The 18,327-nt window shown below is 39.3% G+C and overlaps 1 pseudogene across 1 annotated transcript in view; it reads left to right on the top strand.

Annotated features, from left to right (window-relative positions):
• The window catches only part of LOC308649292 (melanoma inhibitory activity protein 2-like), a 33,877-nt pseudogene extending 16,272 nt beyond the window's left edge, over nucleotides 1-17,605 (top strand). Inside the window, exons 2-3 of the transcript in view lie at nucleotides 16,774-16,926; nucleotides 17,015-17,605. The product of the transcript in view is annotated as a melanoma inhibitory activity protein 2-like (transcript). The remainder of the gene's footprint in view (nucleotides 1-16,773; nucleotides 16,927-17,014) is intronic.
• Nucleotides 17,606-18,327: the final 722 nt, after the last annotated feature.

Genomic DNA, 18,327 nt, shown 5'->3' with positions numbered 1-18,327 from the left:
AAGCCTTGAGTATATTTCAAATGAATGAAGAAGAAGTTTGGGTAGCTATAAAAGATGCTTGGAATGAAAATTCTCAACTTCAGGAAAGTCAGAAACAGCTTTTAAAAGAAGTTAAGGTATGGAAAGAAAAAGTGAATGTCCTTAATAAACAAAAAAATGATATTTGAACACTCTAAAATACATGCAGAACAAGTTCTAATAGATAAAGAAAATCACATTAAATCTCTGACTGAACACTTGCTGAAGATAAAAAAATTGGGCTCCTGTGGTTGGAGAAGTCCTAACAGATGAAGGTAAGTTGGCGTTGGAAATGGAGGATCATCAGCCGGCAGCTGGAAGTTTGCTGGCAGCTGGAAGTTTGCTGGGGCCCCTTTGGCTATGGCTCTCAACATCTCCCCCTCTCTGTTTAAACAACAAGCATGTGGCTTAGGGACCATGCCTGTCTTAGGTTGTCCAATACTACATATGGTCCTTACCCGTCATCAGATGAGCTGACCTCAGGGCGTCAGCCTCCTGTCTTAGGTTGGTACCATTGCAATTGGATCTTACCTGTCACTGACTACCAGTCCAGTATACAGCCATACCTGTGGAGAGGTCTTTGTACCAGCGGGGGGGGTGAGGTTCTTTGCCTCACCTCTGTTGGCCCCCAAATTTTAGCTGAACGATCATGACAAGCAGAAGGGAGGAAGATACACCAAGCCAATTGATGGCTCCTTTTGGAAAATTTGTACTACCGATGACATCATCAGCAAAAATACCCCAACACTACCACAAGTCGCTGCACCAACAGATAGTTCACAATGCATACAAGTGAGTTCACAATGCATACAAGTGACACATAGTCTAGGCAAGTTCTGCAAGCAGTTTGGTGATGGCTATTGAAGAAGCTGTAGATTGGTTTTATCTTTGTCTTCACCGGCGCTGGGATGAAGATAGGAATTCTGGTAATAATGGCTAAAGAAAAAATTATGTAACATTCCAGAAGGCACTAAAAGAAAACAATTTTCTTAACAATTTACATTATCTTGAAGAGAATTATTAAATATAATGAAAAGGAAAGGTGAAAGTAAACAAACAGATCTGTTAACCTCCTTTTTTGTTCACATATTAAAACAATCCTCAACAGTTGTTTACCCAATTTAAATTAAACCATTTAAATCACATAAATAAAAAAAAATTTGGATCCATTTTTTCATGAGTGCTCATCATATATGATATATGGACATGCGTACATTCAAACATATAACACAAAACACAAGTGTGCACACATAATATAATACATACAACACATAACATAATAGTAAAGGCCTTATAACTTTTTACAGGTGAAATCTCCATTGCAATGTTCAAAAACTCTATAGTCAAAAAAAAAAAAAACCAGAACTGATCAGCAAAATATTAACCTAGGTCTGTATGAGCTCAAAAAACAAAATAGAACTTCATGATATGGGAAAGGGCAATAATAAAATAGATATTGAAAAAAGCATCCTGGTTCTGTTGCAGATGTAAGAATAGCCAAACTGGAATTTTAGATATCAGCTATTATGTATTTGAGCCAAATCATCTTCTTTTTGGTCTGTAGAAATCGCTTTAGTTAATCTCTCTGGAATCCAAATCGGCTGCTGTTCTCCCTGTGGGAACACACAAACAGCCCCTGACTCCAGACAATTACTGGGTCAGGACCTTGGTTAATCTCTCTGGAATCCAAATTGGCTGCTGTTCTCCCTGTGGAAACACACAAACAGACCCCCAACTCCAAACAATTACTGGGTCAGGACCTTTCCATTGTCCTGTTAGAATATCTTTCCAAAGTACCTTGGGCTTATGTACATTTTTTGGACACATATGCCTTTCTGCAGCACTAAGTCGTGAAGAATCCAAATTTAAAAAGTTTAGAGTAAAAAGGGTTATTTTAAGTTTACCTTTGGGGAATATATACCCCTTCCCAATTCCGTCTTTTTGCTTTAATAAGTACATTTTAATAGTTTGATGAGCTCTTTCAACTATGCCTTGTCCCTGTGAATTGTATGGGATTCCTGTTATATGAGTAATGCCAAATGATGAGCAAAATTGTTTAAAAAAGGTAGAAGTATAACCAGGGGCATTATCTGTTTTTAACTGTTTTGGAATGCCCACAGTGGCAAAATTTTGTAAGCAATGAGCTATAACATCTTTAGTTTTTTCTCCGGCATGAAGGGAGCCCATCAAAAATCCAGAAGAATCAACTGTAACATGCAAATATTTTAATTTTCCAAATTCTGGCAAGTGTGTGACGTCCATCTGCCAAATATGGTTAGGTATCAATCCTCTAGGATTGATTCCAAGATTAACTTGTGGTAAAAAGGTCACACAATTTTGACATGGTTTTATTATTTGTCTAGCTTGTTCCTTAGTTATTTTAAAATGCTTTTGTAAAGTATTAGCATTGACATGGAACCTTTTAGGAAAATTTATAGCTTCTTCTAGTGTAGAGAAAATATGTATGTCATGTGTAGTTTTATCTGCTAAATCATTGCCCAAACTAAGGGCTCCAGGCAATCCTGTATGTGCCCTGATATGTCCTATAAAGAATGGATCTTTTCTGTCCCAGATTAGACTTTGTATAGTGGAAAGCAAAGAGAAAACAGTAGAGGAAGGGGAAATCCTACCAGCATCTTCAAGGGATACTATAGCATTAACTATGTACTGACTATCAGAAAATAAATTAAATACAGAATCTTTAAACATCACAAAAGCTTGTAATACTGCATTAAGCTCTACCTTTTGAGCTGATTGTTTGGGTACTAAAAATGTAAAAGTTTGATCAGGGGTAACTATTGCTGCTGTACCATTATTTTACCCATCAGTGAATATATTTGGAGCATTCATGATAGGTGTTTTTCTTGTCATTTTTGGAAAAATTACAGGATGTGATGACCAAAAAGACAGTAAAGGATTAGATGGTAAGTGGTTATCAAATGAAACATTAGATTTGCACATGATTATTGCCCAAGTATTTAACTCATTAGCTAATTCATTAATTTGATTCATAGTATATGGAGTAATAATTTTATTGGGAGAAATTTCAAACACTCCCTTTGCTGCTTTTATTCCTTTGAGTATTAATTGTCCTACAGCCTCAGGATACCTAGTAAGAATAGTGTTAGGAGAATAAGATAAATGTATCCATAATAATGGACCTTCTTGCCAAAATACTCCTGTAGGAATATTTTTTGTTGGTAGTACAATAAATAATAAAGGCAAACTTATATCAATTCTATCCAAATGCATATTTTCCATATATGTTTCAATGATTTTTAATGCCTTTCTTGCTTCAGGCGTTAACATTCGGGGTGAATTTGGATCTGATGGACCTTTTAGGGTATCAAAAAAGGTCCCAACTCTCCTGTTGGTATACCTAGATAAGGCCTTATCCAATTTATGTCTCCTAATAACTTTTGAAAGTTGTTAAGTGATTTGAGTTGATCTACTCGTATTTGAATTTTTGGTGGACGGACCATGGTTGAGGATAATGGAACTCCTAAATAATTAATTAGAAAATTTAATTGTACTTTATCTAATGCTATCTCTAGATTATAATTTTTTAATAAGTTTGTAAGTGTGGCATAACATTCTAGCAATGTGTTTTTAGCTTTGTGTGCTAATAATACATCATCCATATAGTGAAATATTTGTAGTTCAGGATTTTGATTTCTAAGTGGCTGGATTACTTTGTTAACATAAATTTGACACATAGTTGGGCTGTTAGCCATCCCTTGAGAGAGTACTTTCCATTCATATCTCTGATCAGGACCTTCATGATTCAGTGCAGGGATAGTAAATGCAAGACGTGGACTATCCTCAGGATGAATTGGAATTAAAAAAAAACAATCTTTAATATCTATAACTAAAACGTACCAAGTTTTTGGCAAAGCAGACAATTGAGGAATCCCCAATTGAGCAGGTCCCATAATAACCATCTCATTATTAATGGCTCTTAAATCTTGCAATAATCTCAATTTACCAGATTTTTTTTGATGACAAAAATGGGAGTATTATGGGGAGATACAGAAGGTTGTATATGTCCTTCCGCTAATTGTTGTTTGACCAGATCATAGGCTGCTTGTATCTTTTCTTTAGTCAGGGGCCACTGAGGAACCCATACTGGTCTTTCTGATTTCCAAGTAATTTTTATTGTCTCAGTGGCCCTTTCTGAAAATCCAACCCATGTCTGTCCGTTCCTTGATCTATTTGTATTGCTGCTGCTATACCATGTTCTTGTTTTTCTAATATTTTTCCTTTCCTAAAACCTTGTCTAGTCATAATAGTGGGTGCATTTTGGTTGTTATTTGTTAATGTCAAACCTAATTGATCTAGGACATCTCGTCCCCATAAATTTATGTGAAGATGATCCAATACATATGGCTGTATAGTTCCTTCACATCTTTCAGGATCCTTCCAATCTAATACCATTGCACTTCTATGGAAGTGGAGATTAGTCGCCACTCCTAAGCCTCAAAGTGTTTGAGTGGCTTGTTGTAATGGCCAATGTTTTGGCCATTCTTGACAAGAGATGATGCTAAGGTCTGCACCTGTATCCAGTAGCCCATTAAATTCATGTCCTTGAATATTTAGTTTTAGCATGGGGCAAGAATCTAAATTTAAAGAAAGCATAGCCCAATCTACACCCGTGGAGGCTAATCCCTTGGAACCTCTTTCTAGAGTATGACTGGAAAATTTATCATGTAGGCTGGGTATTATTAGTAACTGTGCTATTCTATCTCCTGGTGAAATTACTGATATACCCTTTGGAGAACTGGCTATAATTTTTATTTCACCTTCATAATCAGGATCAATTACCCCAGGACTTATCATAAGTCCTTTTAGAGTAGAAGAGCTGCATCCCAATAATATGCCTACTGTTCCTTTGGGAAGAGGTCCTTTTACTCTGTGGGAATGATTTGAACTCCCATCTCTGGAGTTAGTACTGCTCTGGCAGAGGCACAGATGTCCAACCCTGCACTCCCTTTGGTTTGTCTGATGAGGGATCTAATGGACAATGTGTCCTGGGCACTACCCTGATGGAGTTGCTGGGTTCCTCCAGTGCTCCGTATATTTGTGGTCTTGGGCCCCAGAGCATTGAGTCCTCCTGTCCATTTTTGGCAATGGAGCCCGATACCTTTCTCCATGACATCATGGATAAACACCTGGTCCTTGTTCATTTTTTGATAATGGAGTACCCTCTATGGTAGTTTGAGAATGGCATTCATTAGCCCAATGTCTCCCTCTACGGCATCGTGGGCAAATACCCGGTATTCTACTCCTTTGATACCTAGTGTTGTTAAACCTTCCTCCTATGGGGTAATTCCTTTTAAAATGTCCTGTTTGTTCACAATTGTAGCATGTTCTTGGCCTGGCATCTAAAGCCTGTTTTACTGCAGCTGCCACGACTTGTCCTTGTTCATTAATGTCTCTGGCATCTAAAGCCTGTTTTACTGCAGCTGCCATGACTTGCTCTTGTTCATTAATGTCTCTACATAATTTAATATATGTGTTTAAATCTTCATGTTTCCATGGTCTAATGACTTCTATGCACCAACGATTCGCTTGCTCATAAGCCAGTTGTTTTATTAATGGAAATGCTTGTTCTGTATTTCCAAAAACTCTGGTAGCTGTTTGAATAAGCCTATCTACAAATTCAGCATAAGGTTCATTAGCTCCTTGTATTACCTTAGATAATTGACCTTGTAAACCTCCATGTGCTTGTAAAGTCTTCCATGCCTTAACCGCATTTGTAGTAATTTGTGCATATACACCAGGATCATATGCAATTTGTTGCTGCTGATCCTCATTAGATCCCTTTCCTAACAACATATCTAGATTTCGCTAAGGATAACCAGCTGCTGCATTTCACCTAGCCGTCTCCTTGCAAAATTCCTCATTGGCAACCTTGCATAACAGGTATTGACCTCCATTTAGCACAGCTTTACACGTTTTAGCCCAATCTGCTGGTGTCATGTTCACATTGTTAATGGATTCGACCATGCTTACAGTGAAGGGTGCTTGAGGACCATAGGTTGTTACAGCCTCTTTTAGCTGCTTCACTGTTTTGAAATTTAAAGCATTGTGAATTTGCTGCCCTCCTGCCTCAAATACAGGGCATGTTAATATTTGAGATCCTGTCTCAGGATCCCAACTATCAACTGCGGGGGTTGTGGGCCTCCTCGCATATGGAGGTGGCGCTGTTGGTTGGACACTTCCGCCCTCTGGTGATAGAAAGGTGTTAATAGCAGTCTCCTGTTGTAACTTTTCCCCTGATGGCCTTTTCTGCTCTAAACTTTCTTCCTCTGTCTGACTAGCTCGAAATACCTTCTCTTTTACTTGAATCTTTTCCTCTTTCTGACTAACTTGAGAGACCTTCTCTTTTACTTGAATCAATATGCCTTCTCCTTCCTCTACCTTTGTCTGAACTGAAGGCTTTGGACTAAGCAAACAAGATACCAATGCCCACAATGTCAATGTGCCAACTGGCAGAGTTCCTGGGCTTTTCTTTTCTATTATTTTTAAATCTTCACCATGATGGTTCCATTGTGATATATTCAACAACTCCTCCTTAAAAAGCCATGGGCTACATTTTTGTATTGTATCAACATATGCCCTGACTGCTCTTGATTTTACTGGGATGCCTCCTTCCTCTAACAATTTACTTAACACTCTTTCAGTTTGTTTCTTACTAATTTCTGATCCCATATTTCTACTATAATACAACCCAACAAGATGACGCCAAACAAAACTGAGACAGAATGAAATAAAAATGGAACTACACAAAATCATTACATCAGCCTTTCTATCCTCCTGAAATGTCCATCCATCTTTTCTCCCTATCTGTTCCTCAGATGCAAATAGTTTTTCCTCAGATGTGAGCAGTTTTTCTTCTGTCTCACTCATCTCCAGGGACAGGCAACTTAAAATAAAAGTGAAACAAAACAAAAGAAGAATCATAAAATGGCTACCCATCCTCTCACCCTGCCCTCAGGGGCGAGCAGTTTACCTTATCACTTACCCTCAGTCGTTCCCCGTGCAGCCCACCAAATGCCGAAGTTTGGCTGGGCACAATTCAGGAGCCACTTGTCAAAAGAAACGAACTTTATTTTTAGAACACACACACCAAACCACACAGCTCCTCAGGAAAAACCTTCAGAGCCCAACTGCCACCACCAGCTTCCCACAAGCCTCTCAACCTCCCCCACTCCTCCTGCTCTTGAGGCTGATTGGCTGGGTCGCATGGGCAGAGCCAAAAAAATCCCCCAATGAGAACCTCCGTGGGCTGGGGAAACAGCCCAATGAGCATCACTGCAGAGGAGCCAATCAGTTGGCAGCTAGAAATTTGCTGGGGCCTCTGTGAGCCAATCATCAGCTGGCAGCTGGAAGTTTGCTGGCAGCTGGAAGTTTGCTGGGGCCCCTTCAGCTGTGGCTCTCAACATTGAGACAATGGTTTAATAATCTGAACTAAGTTGGTTGGGAAAAAAACATGGATCCCATTGACTTACTCTGTGGAGCCAACTTTTATCAACTTGAGGTCAAAAAATGATGATGTCACATTTGCTGAATTTAAAGTCTCCAGGTTCTTTTTCTTCACACTTGTGTAATGCTTTAGGACATGGTAACAAGTGTACCCCTCACTGGGGCCTCCAGGCTTGCACCTGAGTCTGCCATCCACACTGGGAGCTCTACAGATCTTTTGCACTACTATTAGACATAGTGGTGCCCTGAACCCTTAATGCATTTGTGCAGTTGGCCCCACTGCTCCCACTGGCTAGGTTTCCAAGGCCTCTTCTTGATGCTATCCAGAAGCCTGACCAGCAGGATGTTACCTGGAAGCTCATCATGGGAGCCAACAAGAGTCCTCCACTCGGGACAACTGAGGGAACTACAATCCTAGCAAACATGCTTTGCAAAATCTGTGGTGGCAAGGCAAGACTTTTGCAGAAGCACCCAGTGCACTCCAAAAGATCTAAGGAGGAAGATTTATTCATCTTGATGTACTTTAATGAGAAAGGGCCTTAGAAATATTCATAGTTGTGTGCGGCTCTTAAAATGATTCATGTAACACCCATTTCAGACTTTGCTCTTGCACCTTGACTCCTCCTCCTTGTTCTTGGTCCCCACATTGGTGTTCATGGCCAATGCAGATTTCACCCAGCCTTGCATGCTGCTACCTAATTCTCTGATGCAGGTGCAGTGGCCCCTGGAGACTCCTCTCAGCTCCCCCACTCTCTACACAGTCACATTATACAGATGCCACTGCTTCCCACTTAAGCAGCCTTAAATGTTATATTTTAAATCAACAGAATATTTGATGGGTTAGAAACCAATATATGAGAGATGGAATAGTCCAAATTTCAATCCTGTCTTGAATATTTTATGACTGTGTGACTTTGGAAAAGTAGCCTAACTTCTCTGCTTTCTTTTTCTCTGGTGGAAGTAATAGTCCCTGTCATAGGGAACCACAGACTCTATAGACAAAGCTCCAATGCAGTGCATGTCAGGATACACACTCCAGGCATGGCAGCACTTGTTACCCTGAGTTTAATAATGTATGAAACATGAGCAGTAATGACAGTGTCTTGTGGTGATGGGCAGCTGACAGTGCAGAGATAGCAAGGACCTTCACTCTTTCTGTGAAGCAGCTGAAGGATAGATACCAAGGTAGATGGGGCCTGGATGCTTGATACTGGTGATGAAAACCAAATGACATGAAAACCAACTCAAGTTTCAAGTTCCTTCCTTTTAGAAATATTACATATGCTGTACTTTATAAAAGCAACTTGTCATAACTGATTTGTGTCCATGTTAGCAACTCTTCTAAAATTACTTTTGAAATAGTCTAACATGAGAGTTTTTCTATAGAAATAAATCAGATTACTTCTATAGTAATTGTCAACAGGCTGCAGATGTAGCTCGGTATTACATGCTTGCCTAGCATGGAGAAGGCCTCAACATTGGAAGAAAAGGAAAGGGAAAGAAGGGAGAAAGAAGGAAAGAAGGGGAAAAAGGGAGTGGACAGGAGGGGAGGAAAATGAATGAGTCATTACAATAAAAGGCAAGTGGTACAAATATAAATATATGATGTAGTAGCTCTTTAAATTATTACAATGCTTTAGAATTTTACTTACATCAAACTGGGATGCTGAGGGCCATTACCAAGTAGAAATGACGCATCAAAATTTCCTTGCTAGCGTACCCCATGTTAATGATTTCGCTGTTGACATTGCATGTAAGGTGACCTTGCTCAAAGACCAAGGCGGATCCGGGTTTAGAGCTGATCCGTACGCGAGCGTCTGAAACTTGGAGGTAAGTGAAATTGCTCGCCCCTGAGGGAAGGCGGGAGAATGGGTGACTATTTTAAAAAAAAATGTGTTCTTGTTTTGATTTATTTCGTTTTTGTTTCAAGCTGCCTGTCCCTAGAAATTTCTCAGGCAAACTGGGAAAAATGGATGGCTCAAGGTTTGAAGTTTGTCAGCCCGGAGAAAGAGAAAATTGATACAGCGAATTTTTATTCAGTTTTTGTTTCATTCAGTTGCGGTTTTGTTTTGTGTTATCTTATTGGGTTGCGTTATTTTTATAGAAGATTAGAAATTAGTAAAAAAGAAACCGAAAGGTGTTAAGCAAAGTGTTAGAGATTCAGACCATTCAAGCAAAAGAGAAGGTCTCTCGAGCTAGTCAGACAGAGGAAGAAAATTTAAAGGAAAAGGGGTTATTAGGAAAAAGGCCACAACAAGAGGCTGTTACTAACTCCGTTTTATTACCAGAGGGCGTAATTCAACCAACAGCCCCACCGATGGAAACAGCTGAGTGGCCCTCAAACCCCGTAGTTGATAAGTGGGATCCTGTGACAGGACCTCAAAGATTAGCATGCCCTGTACTTGAACAGGTAGGAGGGCAGCGAATTCACCGTGCTTTAGATTTTAAAACAGTGAAGCAGTTAAAGGAGGCTGTAACAACCTACGGTCCCCAAGCTCCCTTCACAGTAAGCATGGTCGAATCCATTACTAACTTGGACATGACGCCAGCAGATTGGGCTAGCATGTGTAAATCTGTGCTAAATGGAGGACAATATTTGTTATGGAAAGTTGCCAATGAGGAATTTTGCACAGAGACAGCTAGGCGAAATGCAGCAGCCAGTTACCCTCAAAGAAATCTAGATATGCTTTTAGGAAAAGGACCTTATGAGGGTCAACGGCAACAAATTGAATATGATCCTGCTATATATGCACAAATTGCTGCAGACGCAGTTAGGGCATGAAAGACTTTACAAGGACATGGAGATTCACAAGGTCAGCTATCTAAGGTAATACGGAGACCTAATGAACCTTACGCTGACTTTGTAGATAGGCTTATTCAAACAGCCGCCAAAATTTTTGGGGATACAGATCAAGCAATGCCATTAATAAAACAACTTGCTTATGACCAAGCGAATCATTGTTGCAGAGAGGTTATTAGACCATGGAGACATGAAGACTTAAGTACATATATTAAATTATGTAGAGATATTAACGAACAAGGGCAAGTCTTGGCAGCTGCAGTACAACAGGCTTTAGATGCCAGGCCAGAAACATGCTATAATTGCGAACAAACAGGACATTTTAAAAGGAGTTGCCCTGTAAGAGGAGGTTTTAACAAAACTAGAAATCAAAGGAATAGAATACCAGGTATTTGCCCACGATGCCGTAGAGGGAGACATTGGGCTAATGAATGCTGTTCTCAAACCACCATAGAAGGTACTCTGTTATCAAAAAACGGACAAGGATCAGGTATTTACCCACGATATTGTGGAGAAAGGCATCAGGCTTCATTGCCAAAAAACGGAGTGAGGGGCCCAATGCTCCAGGGCCCAAAACCACAAATATACGGGGCAGTGGAGGAACCCAGCAACACCATCAGGGTGGTGCCCAGGACACATTGTCCATTAAATCCCTCATCAGACAAACCCGAGGGAGCGCAGGGTTGGACATCTGCACCTCTGCCAGAGCAGTATTAACTCCAGAGATGGGAGTTCAAATCATTCCCACAGAGTAAAAGGACCTCTTCCCCAAGGAACAGTAGGCTTATTATTGGGACGTAGTTCATCTACATTAAAAGGACTTATGATAAGTCCTGGGGTAATTGATCCTGATTATGTAGGTGAAATAAAAATTATAGCTAGTTCTCCAGGAGGTATATCAGTAATTTCACCTGGAGATAGAATAGCACAGTTGTTAATAATACCCAGCCTACATAATAAGTTCTCTAGTCATAATGTAGAAAGAGGTTCTAAGGGATTAGGCTCCACAGGTGTAGATTGGGCTATGTTGTCTTTAAATTTAGATTCTCGCCCGATGCTAAAACTAAATATTCAAGGTCACGAGTTTAATGGGCTACTGGACACAGGTGCTGACCTTAGCATCATATCTCGTCGAGAATGGCCGAAACATTGGCCATTACAACAAGCCACTCAAACGCTTCGAGGCCTAGGAGTGGCGACTAATCCCCATAGAAGTTCTATGGTATTAGATTGGAAGGATCCTGAAGGATGTGAAGGAACTATACAACCATATGTTTTGGATCACCTTCCTATTAATCTATGGGGACAAGATGTCCTGGATCAACTAGGTTTGATGTTAACAAATAACATCAATTCTAATGCGCCCACTACTAGGGCTAGACAAGGTGTTAAGAAAGAAAAAAGATTAGGAAAACAAGAACAAGGTTTAGCAGCACCAGTCCAATTAGATCTAGGAACAGACAGACATGGGTCGGATTTTCAGAAAGGGCCACTGAGACAATCAAAATTACTTGGAAATCAGAAAGACCAGTGTGGGTTCCTCAGTGGCCCTTGACTAAAGAAAAGATACAAGTAGCCCATGATCTGGTCAAACAACAATTAGCGGAAGGACATTTACAACCTTCCGTATCTCCCCATAATACTCCCATTTTTGTCATCAAAAAGAAATCGGGTAAATGGAGATTATTGCAAGATTTAAGAGCCATTAATAATGAGATGGTTATTATTGGACCTGCTCAATCAGGGATTCCTCAATTGTCTGCTTTACCAAAAACGTGGCATGTTTTATCTATAGATATTAAAGATTGTTTTTTTTCTATTCCAATTCATCCCAAGGATAGTCCACGTTTTGCATTTACTATCCCTGCATTAAATCATGAAGGTCCTGATGAGAGATATGAGTGGAAAGTACTCCCTCAAGGAATGGCTAACAGTCCAACTATGTGTCAAATCTATGTAAATAAAGCAATCCAGCCACTTAGAAATCAAAATCCTGAACTAAAAATATTTCACTATGTGGATGATGTATTATTAGCACATAAAGATAAAAACATATTGCTGGAATGTTATGCCACACTTACGAACTTATTAAAAAATTATAATCTAGAGATAGGAATAGATAAAGTACAATTAAATTTTCCAATTAATTATTTAGGGGTTCTATTATCCTCAACCATGGTCCATCCGCCGAAAATTCAAATACGAGTAGATCAACTCAAATCACTCAACGATATTCAAAAGTTATTGGGAGACATAAATTGGATAAGGCCTTATCTAGTCATACCAACAGGAGAGTTGGGACCTTTATTTGATATTCTAAAGGGTCCATCAGATCCAAATTCACCCCGAATGTTAACTCCTAAAGCTAGAAAGGCATTAAAAATTATTGAAGCATATATGGAAAATATGCATCTAGATAGAATTGATATAAGTTTGCCTTTATTATTTATTGTACTACCAACAAAAAATATTCCTACAGGAGTATTTTGGCAAGAAGGTCCATTATTGTGGATACATTTATCTTATTCTCCTAACACTATTCTTACTAGGTATCCTGAGGCTGTAGGACAATTAATACTCAAAGGAATAAGAGCAGCAAAGGGAGTGTTTGGAATTTCTCCCAATAAAATTATTACTCCATATACTATGGATCAAATTGATGAGTTAGCTAATGAGTTAAATACTTGGGCAATAATCATGTGTAAATCTAATGTTTCATTTGATAATCATTTGCCATCGAATCCTTTGTTGTCTTTTTGGTCTAAGCATCCTGTAATTTTTCCTAAAATGACAAGGAAAACACCTGTCATGAATGCCCCAAATATATTCACTGATGGGTCTAATAATGGTACAGCAGCCGTAGTTACCCCTGATCAAACTTTTACATTTTTAGTACCCAAACAATCAGCTCAAAAGGTAGAGCTTAATGCAGTTTTACAAGCTTTTGTGATGTTCAAAGATTCTGTATTTAATTTATTTTCTGATAGTCAATATATAGTTAATGCTATTAATTCCCTTGAAGATGCTGGTAGGATTTCCCCTTCTTCTACTGTTTTTTCTTTGTTTTCCACTATACAAAGTCTAATATGGGACAGAAAAGATCCATTCTTTATAGGACATATTAGGGCACATACAGGATTGCCTGGAGCCCTTAGTTTGGGCAATGATTTAGCAGATAAAACTACACATGACGTACATATTTTCTCTACATTAGAAGAAGCTACAAATTTTCATAAAAGGTTTCATGTCAATGCTAATACTTTACAAAAGCATTTTAAAATAACTAAGGAACAAGCCAGGCATATAATAAAACAATGTCAAAATTGTGTGACCTTTCTACCACAAGTTAATCTTGGAGTCAATCCTAGAGGACTGATACCTAACCATATTTGGCAGATGGACGTCACACACTTGCCAGAATTTGGAAAATTAAAATATTTACATGTTACAGTTGATACTTCTTCTGGATTTTTGATGGGCTCCCTTCATGCCGGAGAAAAAACTAAAGATGTTATAGCTCATTGCTTACAAAATTTTGCCACTGTGGGTGTTCCTAAACAGTTAAAAACTGATAACGGTCCTGGTTATACATCTGCCTCTTTTAAACAATTTTGCTCATCATTTGGTATTACTCATATAACAGGAATCCCATACAATCCACAGGGACAAGGCATAGTTGAAAGAGCTCATCAAACTATTAAAACGTACCTATTAAAGCAAAAAGAGGGAATTGGTAAGGGGTATATATCCCCCAAAGATAAACTTAAAATAACCCTTTTTACTCTAAACTTTTTAAATTTGGATTCATCAGGACTTAGTGCTGCGGAAAGACATATGTATCCAAAAAATGTACATAAGCCTAAGGTACTTTGGAAAGATATTCTAACAGGACAATGGAAAGGCCCTGATCCAGTTATTGTCTGGAATCGGGGTTCCCTTTGTGTGTTTCCACAGGGAGAACAGCAGCCGATTTGGATTCCAGAGAGATTAACTAAAGCAATTTCTACAGAAAAAGAAGATGATTTGACTCAAATCCATAACAGGTGATATCCAGAGCTCCAGCTTGGCTATTCTTACATCTTCGACAGTGATTAACCACGGTGCTTTTTTCAATATCTATTTTATTATTGCATTTTTCCCACATCGTAAAGTTCTATTTTATTTTTTGAGCTCATACAAACCTAGGTTAATATTTTTCTGATCAGTTTTATTTTTTGACTGTGTTTTATTTTTTGACTAGAGTTTTTAAACATTGCAATGGAGATTTCACCTAGGTAAAACTACAAGGCCTTTATTGTCTTATGTGTTGTATGTTATGTGTGCACTGTTTTGTGTTGTATGTCTGTATGTGTGTATGTCCATATTTCATATATGAGGAGCGCTCATGAAAAAATGGATCCGAATTTTTTTTTTATTCACGTGATTTAAATGGTTTAATTTAAATTAGGTAAACAGCTGTTAATGATTGTTTTTAAAGGTGGTTAACAGATCTGTTTGCTTACTAATTTAAATTAGGTAAACAGCTGTTAAGGATTGTTTTTTAAGGAGGTTAACAGATCTGTTTGTTTACTTTCACCTTTCCTTTTCATTATATTTAATAATTCTGTTCAGGATAATGTCTCTTAAGCATCATTGCCAGAATTCCCATCTCCATCCCAGTGCCGGTGAAGACTAAGATAAAACCAAACTACAGCTTCTATGATAGCCATCACAGTAACTGTATAAACTGATGCATCAATGAATATAACTCAACAAGTTATACTCAATCAAGGACTCGATTTACTTTGGGAGGAAATGGACATATTGATAGACTCCTCCGATTTGAACTGCCTGCGGAACTTGCCTGGACTATATATCAGTTGCATGCATTGTGAAATATCGTCTGATGCAGCGAATTATGGTACTGCTGGCATATCTTTGCTGATGGTGTCACCAGTGATGCAATCTCCTTGCCAGCACACCCCATGTTAATTGTGGTAATGCTGGCATATCTTTGCTGATGGTGTCACCAGTGACGCAATTTTTCCAAAAGAGCCGTCAATTGCCTTGGTGTCGTGGCATTTCTGTATCTTCCTCCCTTCTACTAGTGATGGTCTAAAATTTGGGGGCCAACAGAGGTGAGGCAAAGAACCTCACCCCCCCACTGGCACCAAGGCTAAATTTGGGGGCCAACAGAGGTGAGGCAAGAACCTCACCCCCCCCACTGGTGCATAGGCCTATCCACAAGCATGGCTGAATGCTGGACCAGTAGTCAGTGACGGGTTGATCTGATTGCAGTGGATTCAACCTAAGACAGGAGGCTGACGCCTAAAGGTCAGTTTTCCCATGACGGGTAAGAACCATATGTTGAATTGGACAACCTACCAGGCACGGTCCTTAAGCCACATTGCTTGTTGTTTAATTAATCAGAAGGGGGGAGATGCTGAGGGCCATTACCAAGCAGAAATGACGCATCAAAATTTCCTTGCTAGCATACCCCATGTTAATGATTTCGCTGTTGACATTGCATGTAAGGTGACCTTGCTCAAAGACCAAGGCGGATCCGGGTTTAGAGCTGATCAGGTTTGAGGAAGTATCCCGGTCCTTGGGTTAAGGGCGTTCCCAGTTTAAGACCTTGGATTTTAGGGAAGTTCAATGTTGAGGATTATTGCTGCTGGAATTAGGGCGTTCCTGCTGCCTGAGCTCCCATTGAGTTCTCGTGAGATTCAGAGAGCATTTTGGGAAGAAAGCCTCGTGGAGTAGGTGAATTGGGTGGAGCAGAACTGGGATTGCCCCAGAACGTGTGTGGAGGCCGGTGTGAGTTCGGGAATAAAGAATTGCTGTTTGAATCTACAAAGCTGTGTGGTGGCTCGTGATTCTGTGCCCAGCCAAGACTGCGGCACTGGTTGACATTATGACTGAATCAAATAGTACATAATAAGCTCTACCTTGGCCTGGCTAAAATTAAACCAAGGGGTGGGTGGCATGAAAAGGAGTCCTCTCTGGCTCAATTGGGACAGATTTGAACCTGCACTGCCTCAGGATGCATAGCATAGTGAAGGGGCCAAGACTTCCCTGGCAGGCAATTGAGTGTGCTAGGCCCCTGGGAGCCTATGAATGTGGCATCACATGCCCATGCCCACAGCTCCACCTCCCTACCCTACAGCTGCTTCACAATGGTATGCTCCATTGCCTGGTGCAGGTTTGAGTTCCTGACCAAAGACCTGAGTGTCCACAGCCTGTTTGGGTGTGGCTGGACAAGCTGTGGCTGCAGTATCAGTAGGCAAAGCAGCTTTAGCATGATGGAGGGGCAAAGGGTTGCCCCTCAGGTGTCTTTGGGGCTGATCCCAGAAGAAGTACACAAGGCTTTGTCTGCAGATATGAAACCAGGCCCTCATCCTTATGGATATCCTTGGGAGGTGGTGATGTATGCAGCTATTGGATTTTTTTGCTATTCTGTTGTTTATGTGGAGATGTTGTCAATGTGTTAGAAGAAGGTGTTATGTGAGAAGAGGAAAAAAGCTTGCTTAAAAACTTTCTGGTCTAATTGAAGAAAAATTTCAACTACTTGAAAAAGTTAGCCTTGTTCCAAAAGAGTATAAAGGCTTAGAGTCATTTTTAGAGGATTCAATTTTGGAGAAGAAGTCAATAGAAGCAAAAAAAAAATAGACACAATAAATGAAATGCTGGATAGGTCTAAATCTTAACTTGGGGATGAAATACTCTTTCTAGAAAAGAGCTAAAAACTAAACATTTGCAACAGCATGAATTGTTGGCAGATATATCAAGAAGAATTAAGTTCTTACAAGATGAATCTAAACCCCTCAAGTTACTAATAGCAAAAGGTGAAATAACCTTGAGAATATTTCAAATGAATGCAGAAGGATTTAAGGTAGCAATAAAAGAGGTGTTGAAAGAAAATTTCCAACTTCATAATAGTCAGAAACAACTTTTACAAGAAGCTGAAGTATGGAAAGAAAAAGTGAATGACCTTAATAAACAGAAAATAACATTTGAAGACACTCTAGGGTATTTGCAGAACAAGTTCTAAGAGATAAAGGAAAGCATATTAAGTCTCTGATTGAACACTTGGTGCAGATGAAAGATTGGGCTTCTGTGCTTGGAGAAGACCTAAAAGATGATGATATCTTGGAATTGAAAATGACGAGTAAATCAGAAATTGGTGCTCACTTAGATGATCAGCCAAAAGGAGCTTTGAAGGAACAGGTTTATGATGCTAAGTTAAATGCCCCTTTTAAAACCTTAGAAGGAGAAAGAAATAAAATGTTTACTTTATTATCTGAAGTAGACAGAAAATATTAAAAATCTTAAGACAGAGCAAGCATCTTTGCAGTCAAAAATACACAATTTAAAAGACAGAATCTTCAGCAGAAATTTAATGTCATGATTGAAATATATCAAAAAATGTAATGAAACTCCAAAGATTATTAATAGGAGAGGAAATTTACTGAGTAGAGTGAGAGGAGAAATTTTCCAAAGTGGATGAAAACATCAGCCATACAACTGAACAGCTGGAGAACTATAGAAAGCAAGTCCAAGATCTTGAAGAAGAATTAGAGAGAATCATTCATTCTTATCAGGGGCAGATTATGTACTATGAGAAAAAGCACATGACAATGAGCTGGAAGCTCAGAGTGCTGAAAGATACCTCAAGATTTAAGGAAACAACATGCCCACAATAGACACAAATTAACTGAAAATGAGTTTAAATTTAAACTTTTAGGAAAATATCCTTATGCACTTGATGATTCAAATACAGCCTTTGCCAGAGAACATTCCCCAAATAGTCCCTAACTATTGGATGAACCTTCATCTGAAATGAGAGGTCCTCTTTTGGAAAAGAAGGATTCACTCATATTCTCATCTTTTGTGCCAGTGGGAGGAGAAAGAGACTCAAGAGGCTGAGAGAATCCCCTAGGACCCCAGATTATCAATGAAAGGAGAAAATCAGGCTATGATGGGCTAATTGATCCCCAGAGAGTGCCTTATAATTCTGGGCCCCTGTCACCTCCATGGGAAAAGGC

This window comes from Spermophilus citellus (genome assembly GCF_964194105.1).
Source record: "Spermophilus citellus genome assembly, chromosome: 5".
NCBI classification, from domain to species: domain Eukaryota; kingdom Metazoa; phylum Chordata; class Mammalia; order Rodentia; family Sciuridae; genus Spermophilus; species Spermophilus citellus.
The sequence above is the reverse complement of the archived record's forward strand: the minus strand, read 5'-3'. Positions and strand labels throughout refer to the sequence as shown.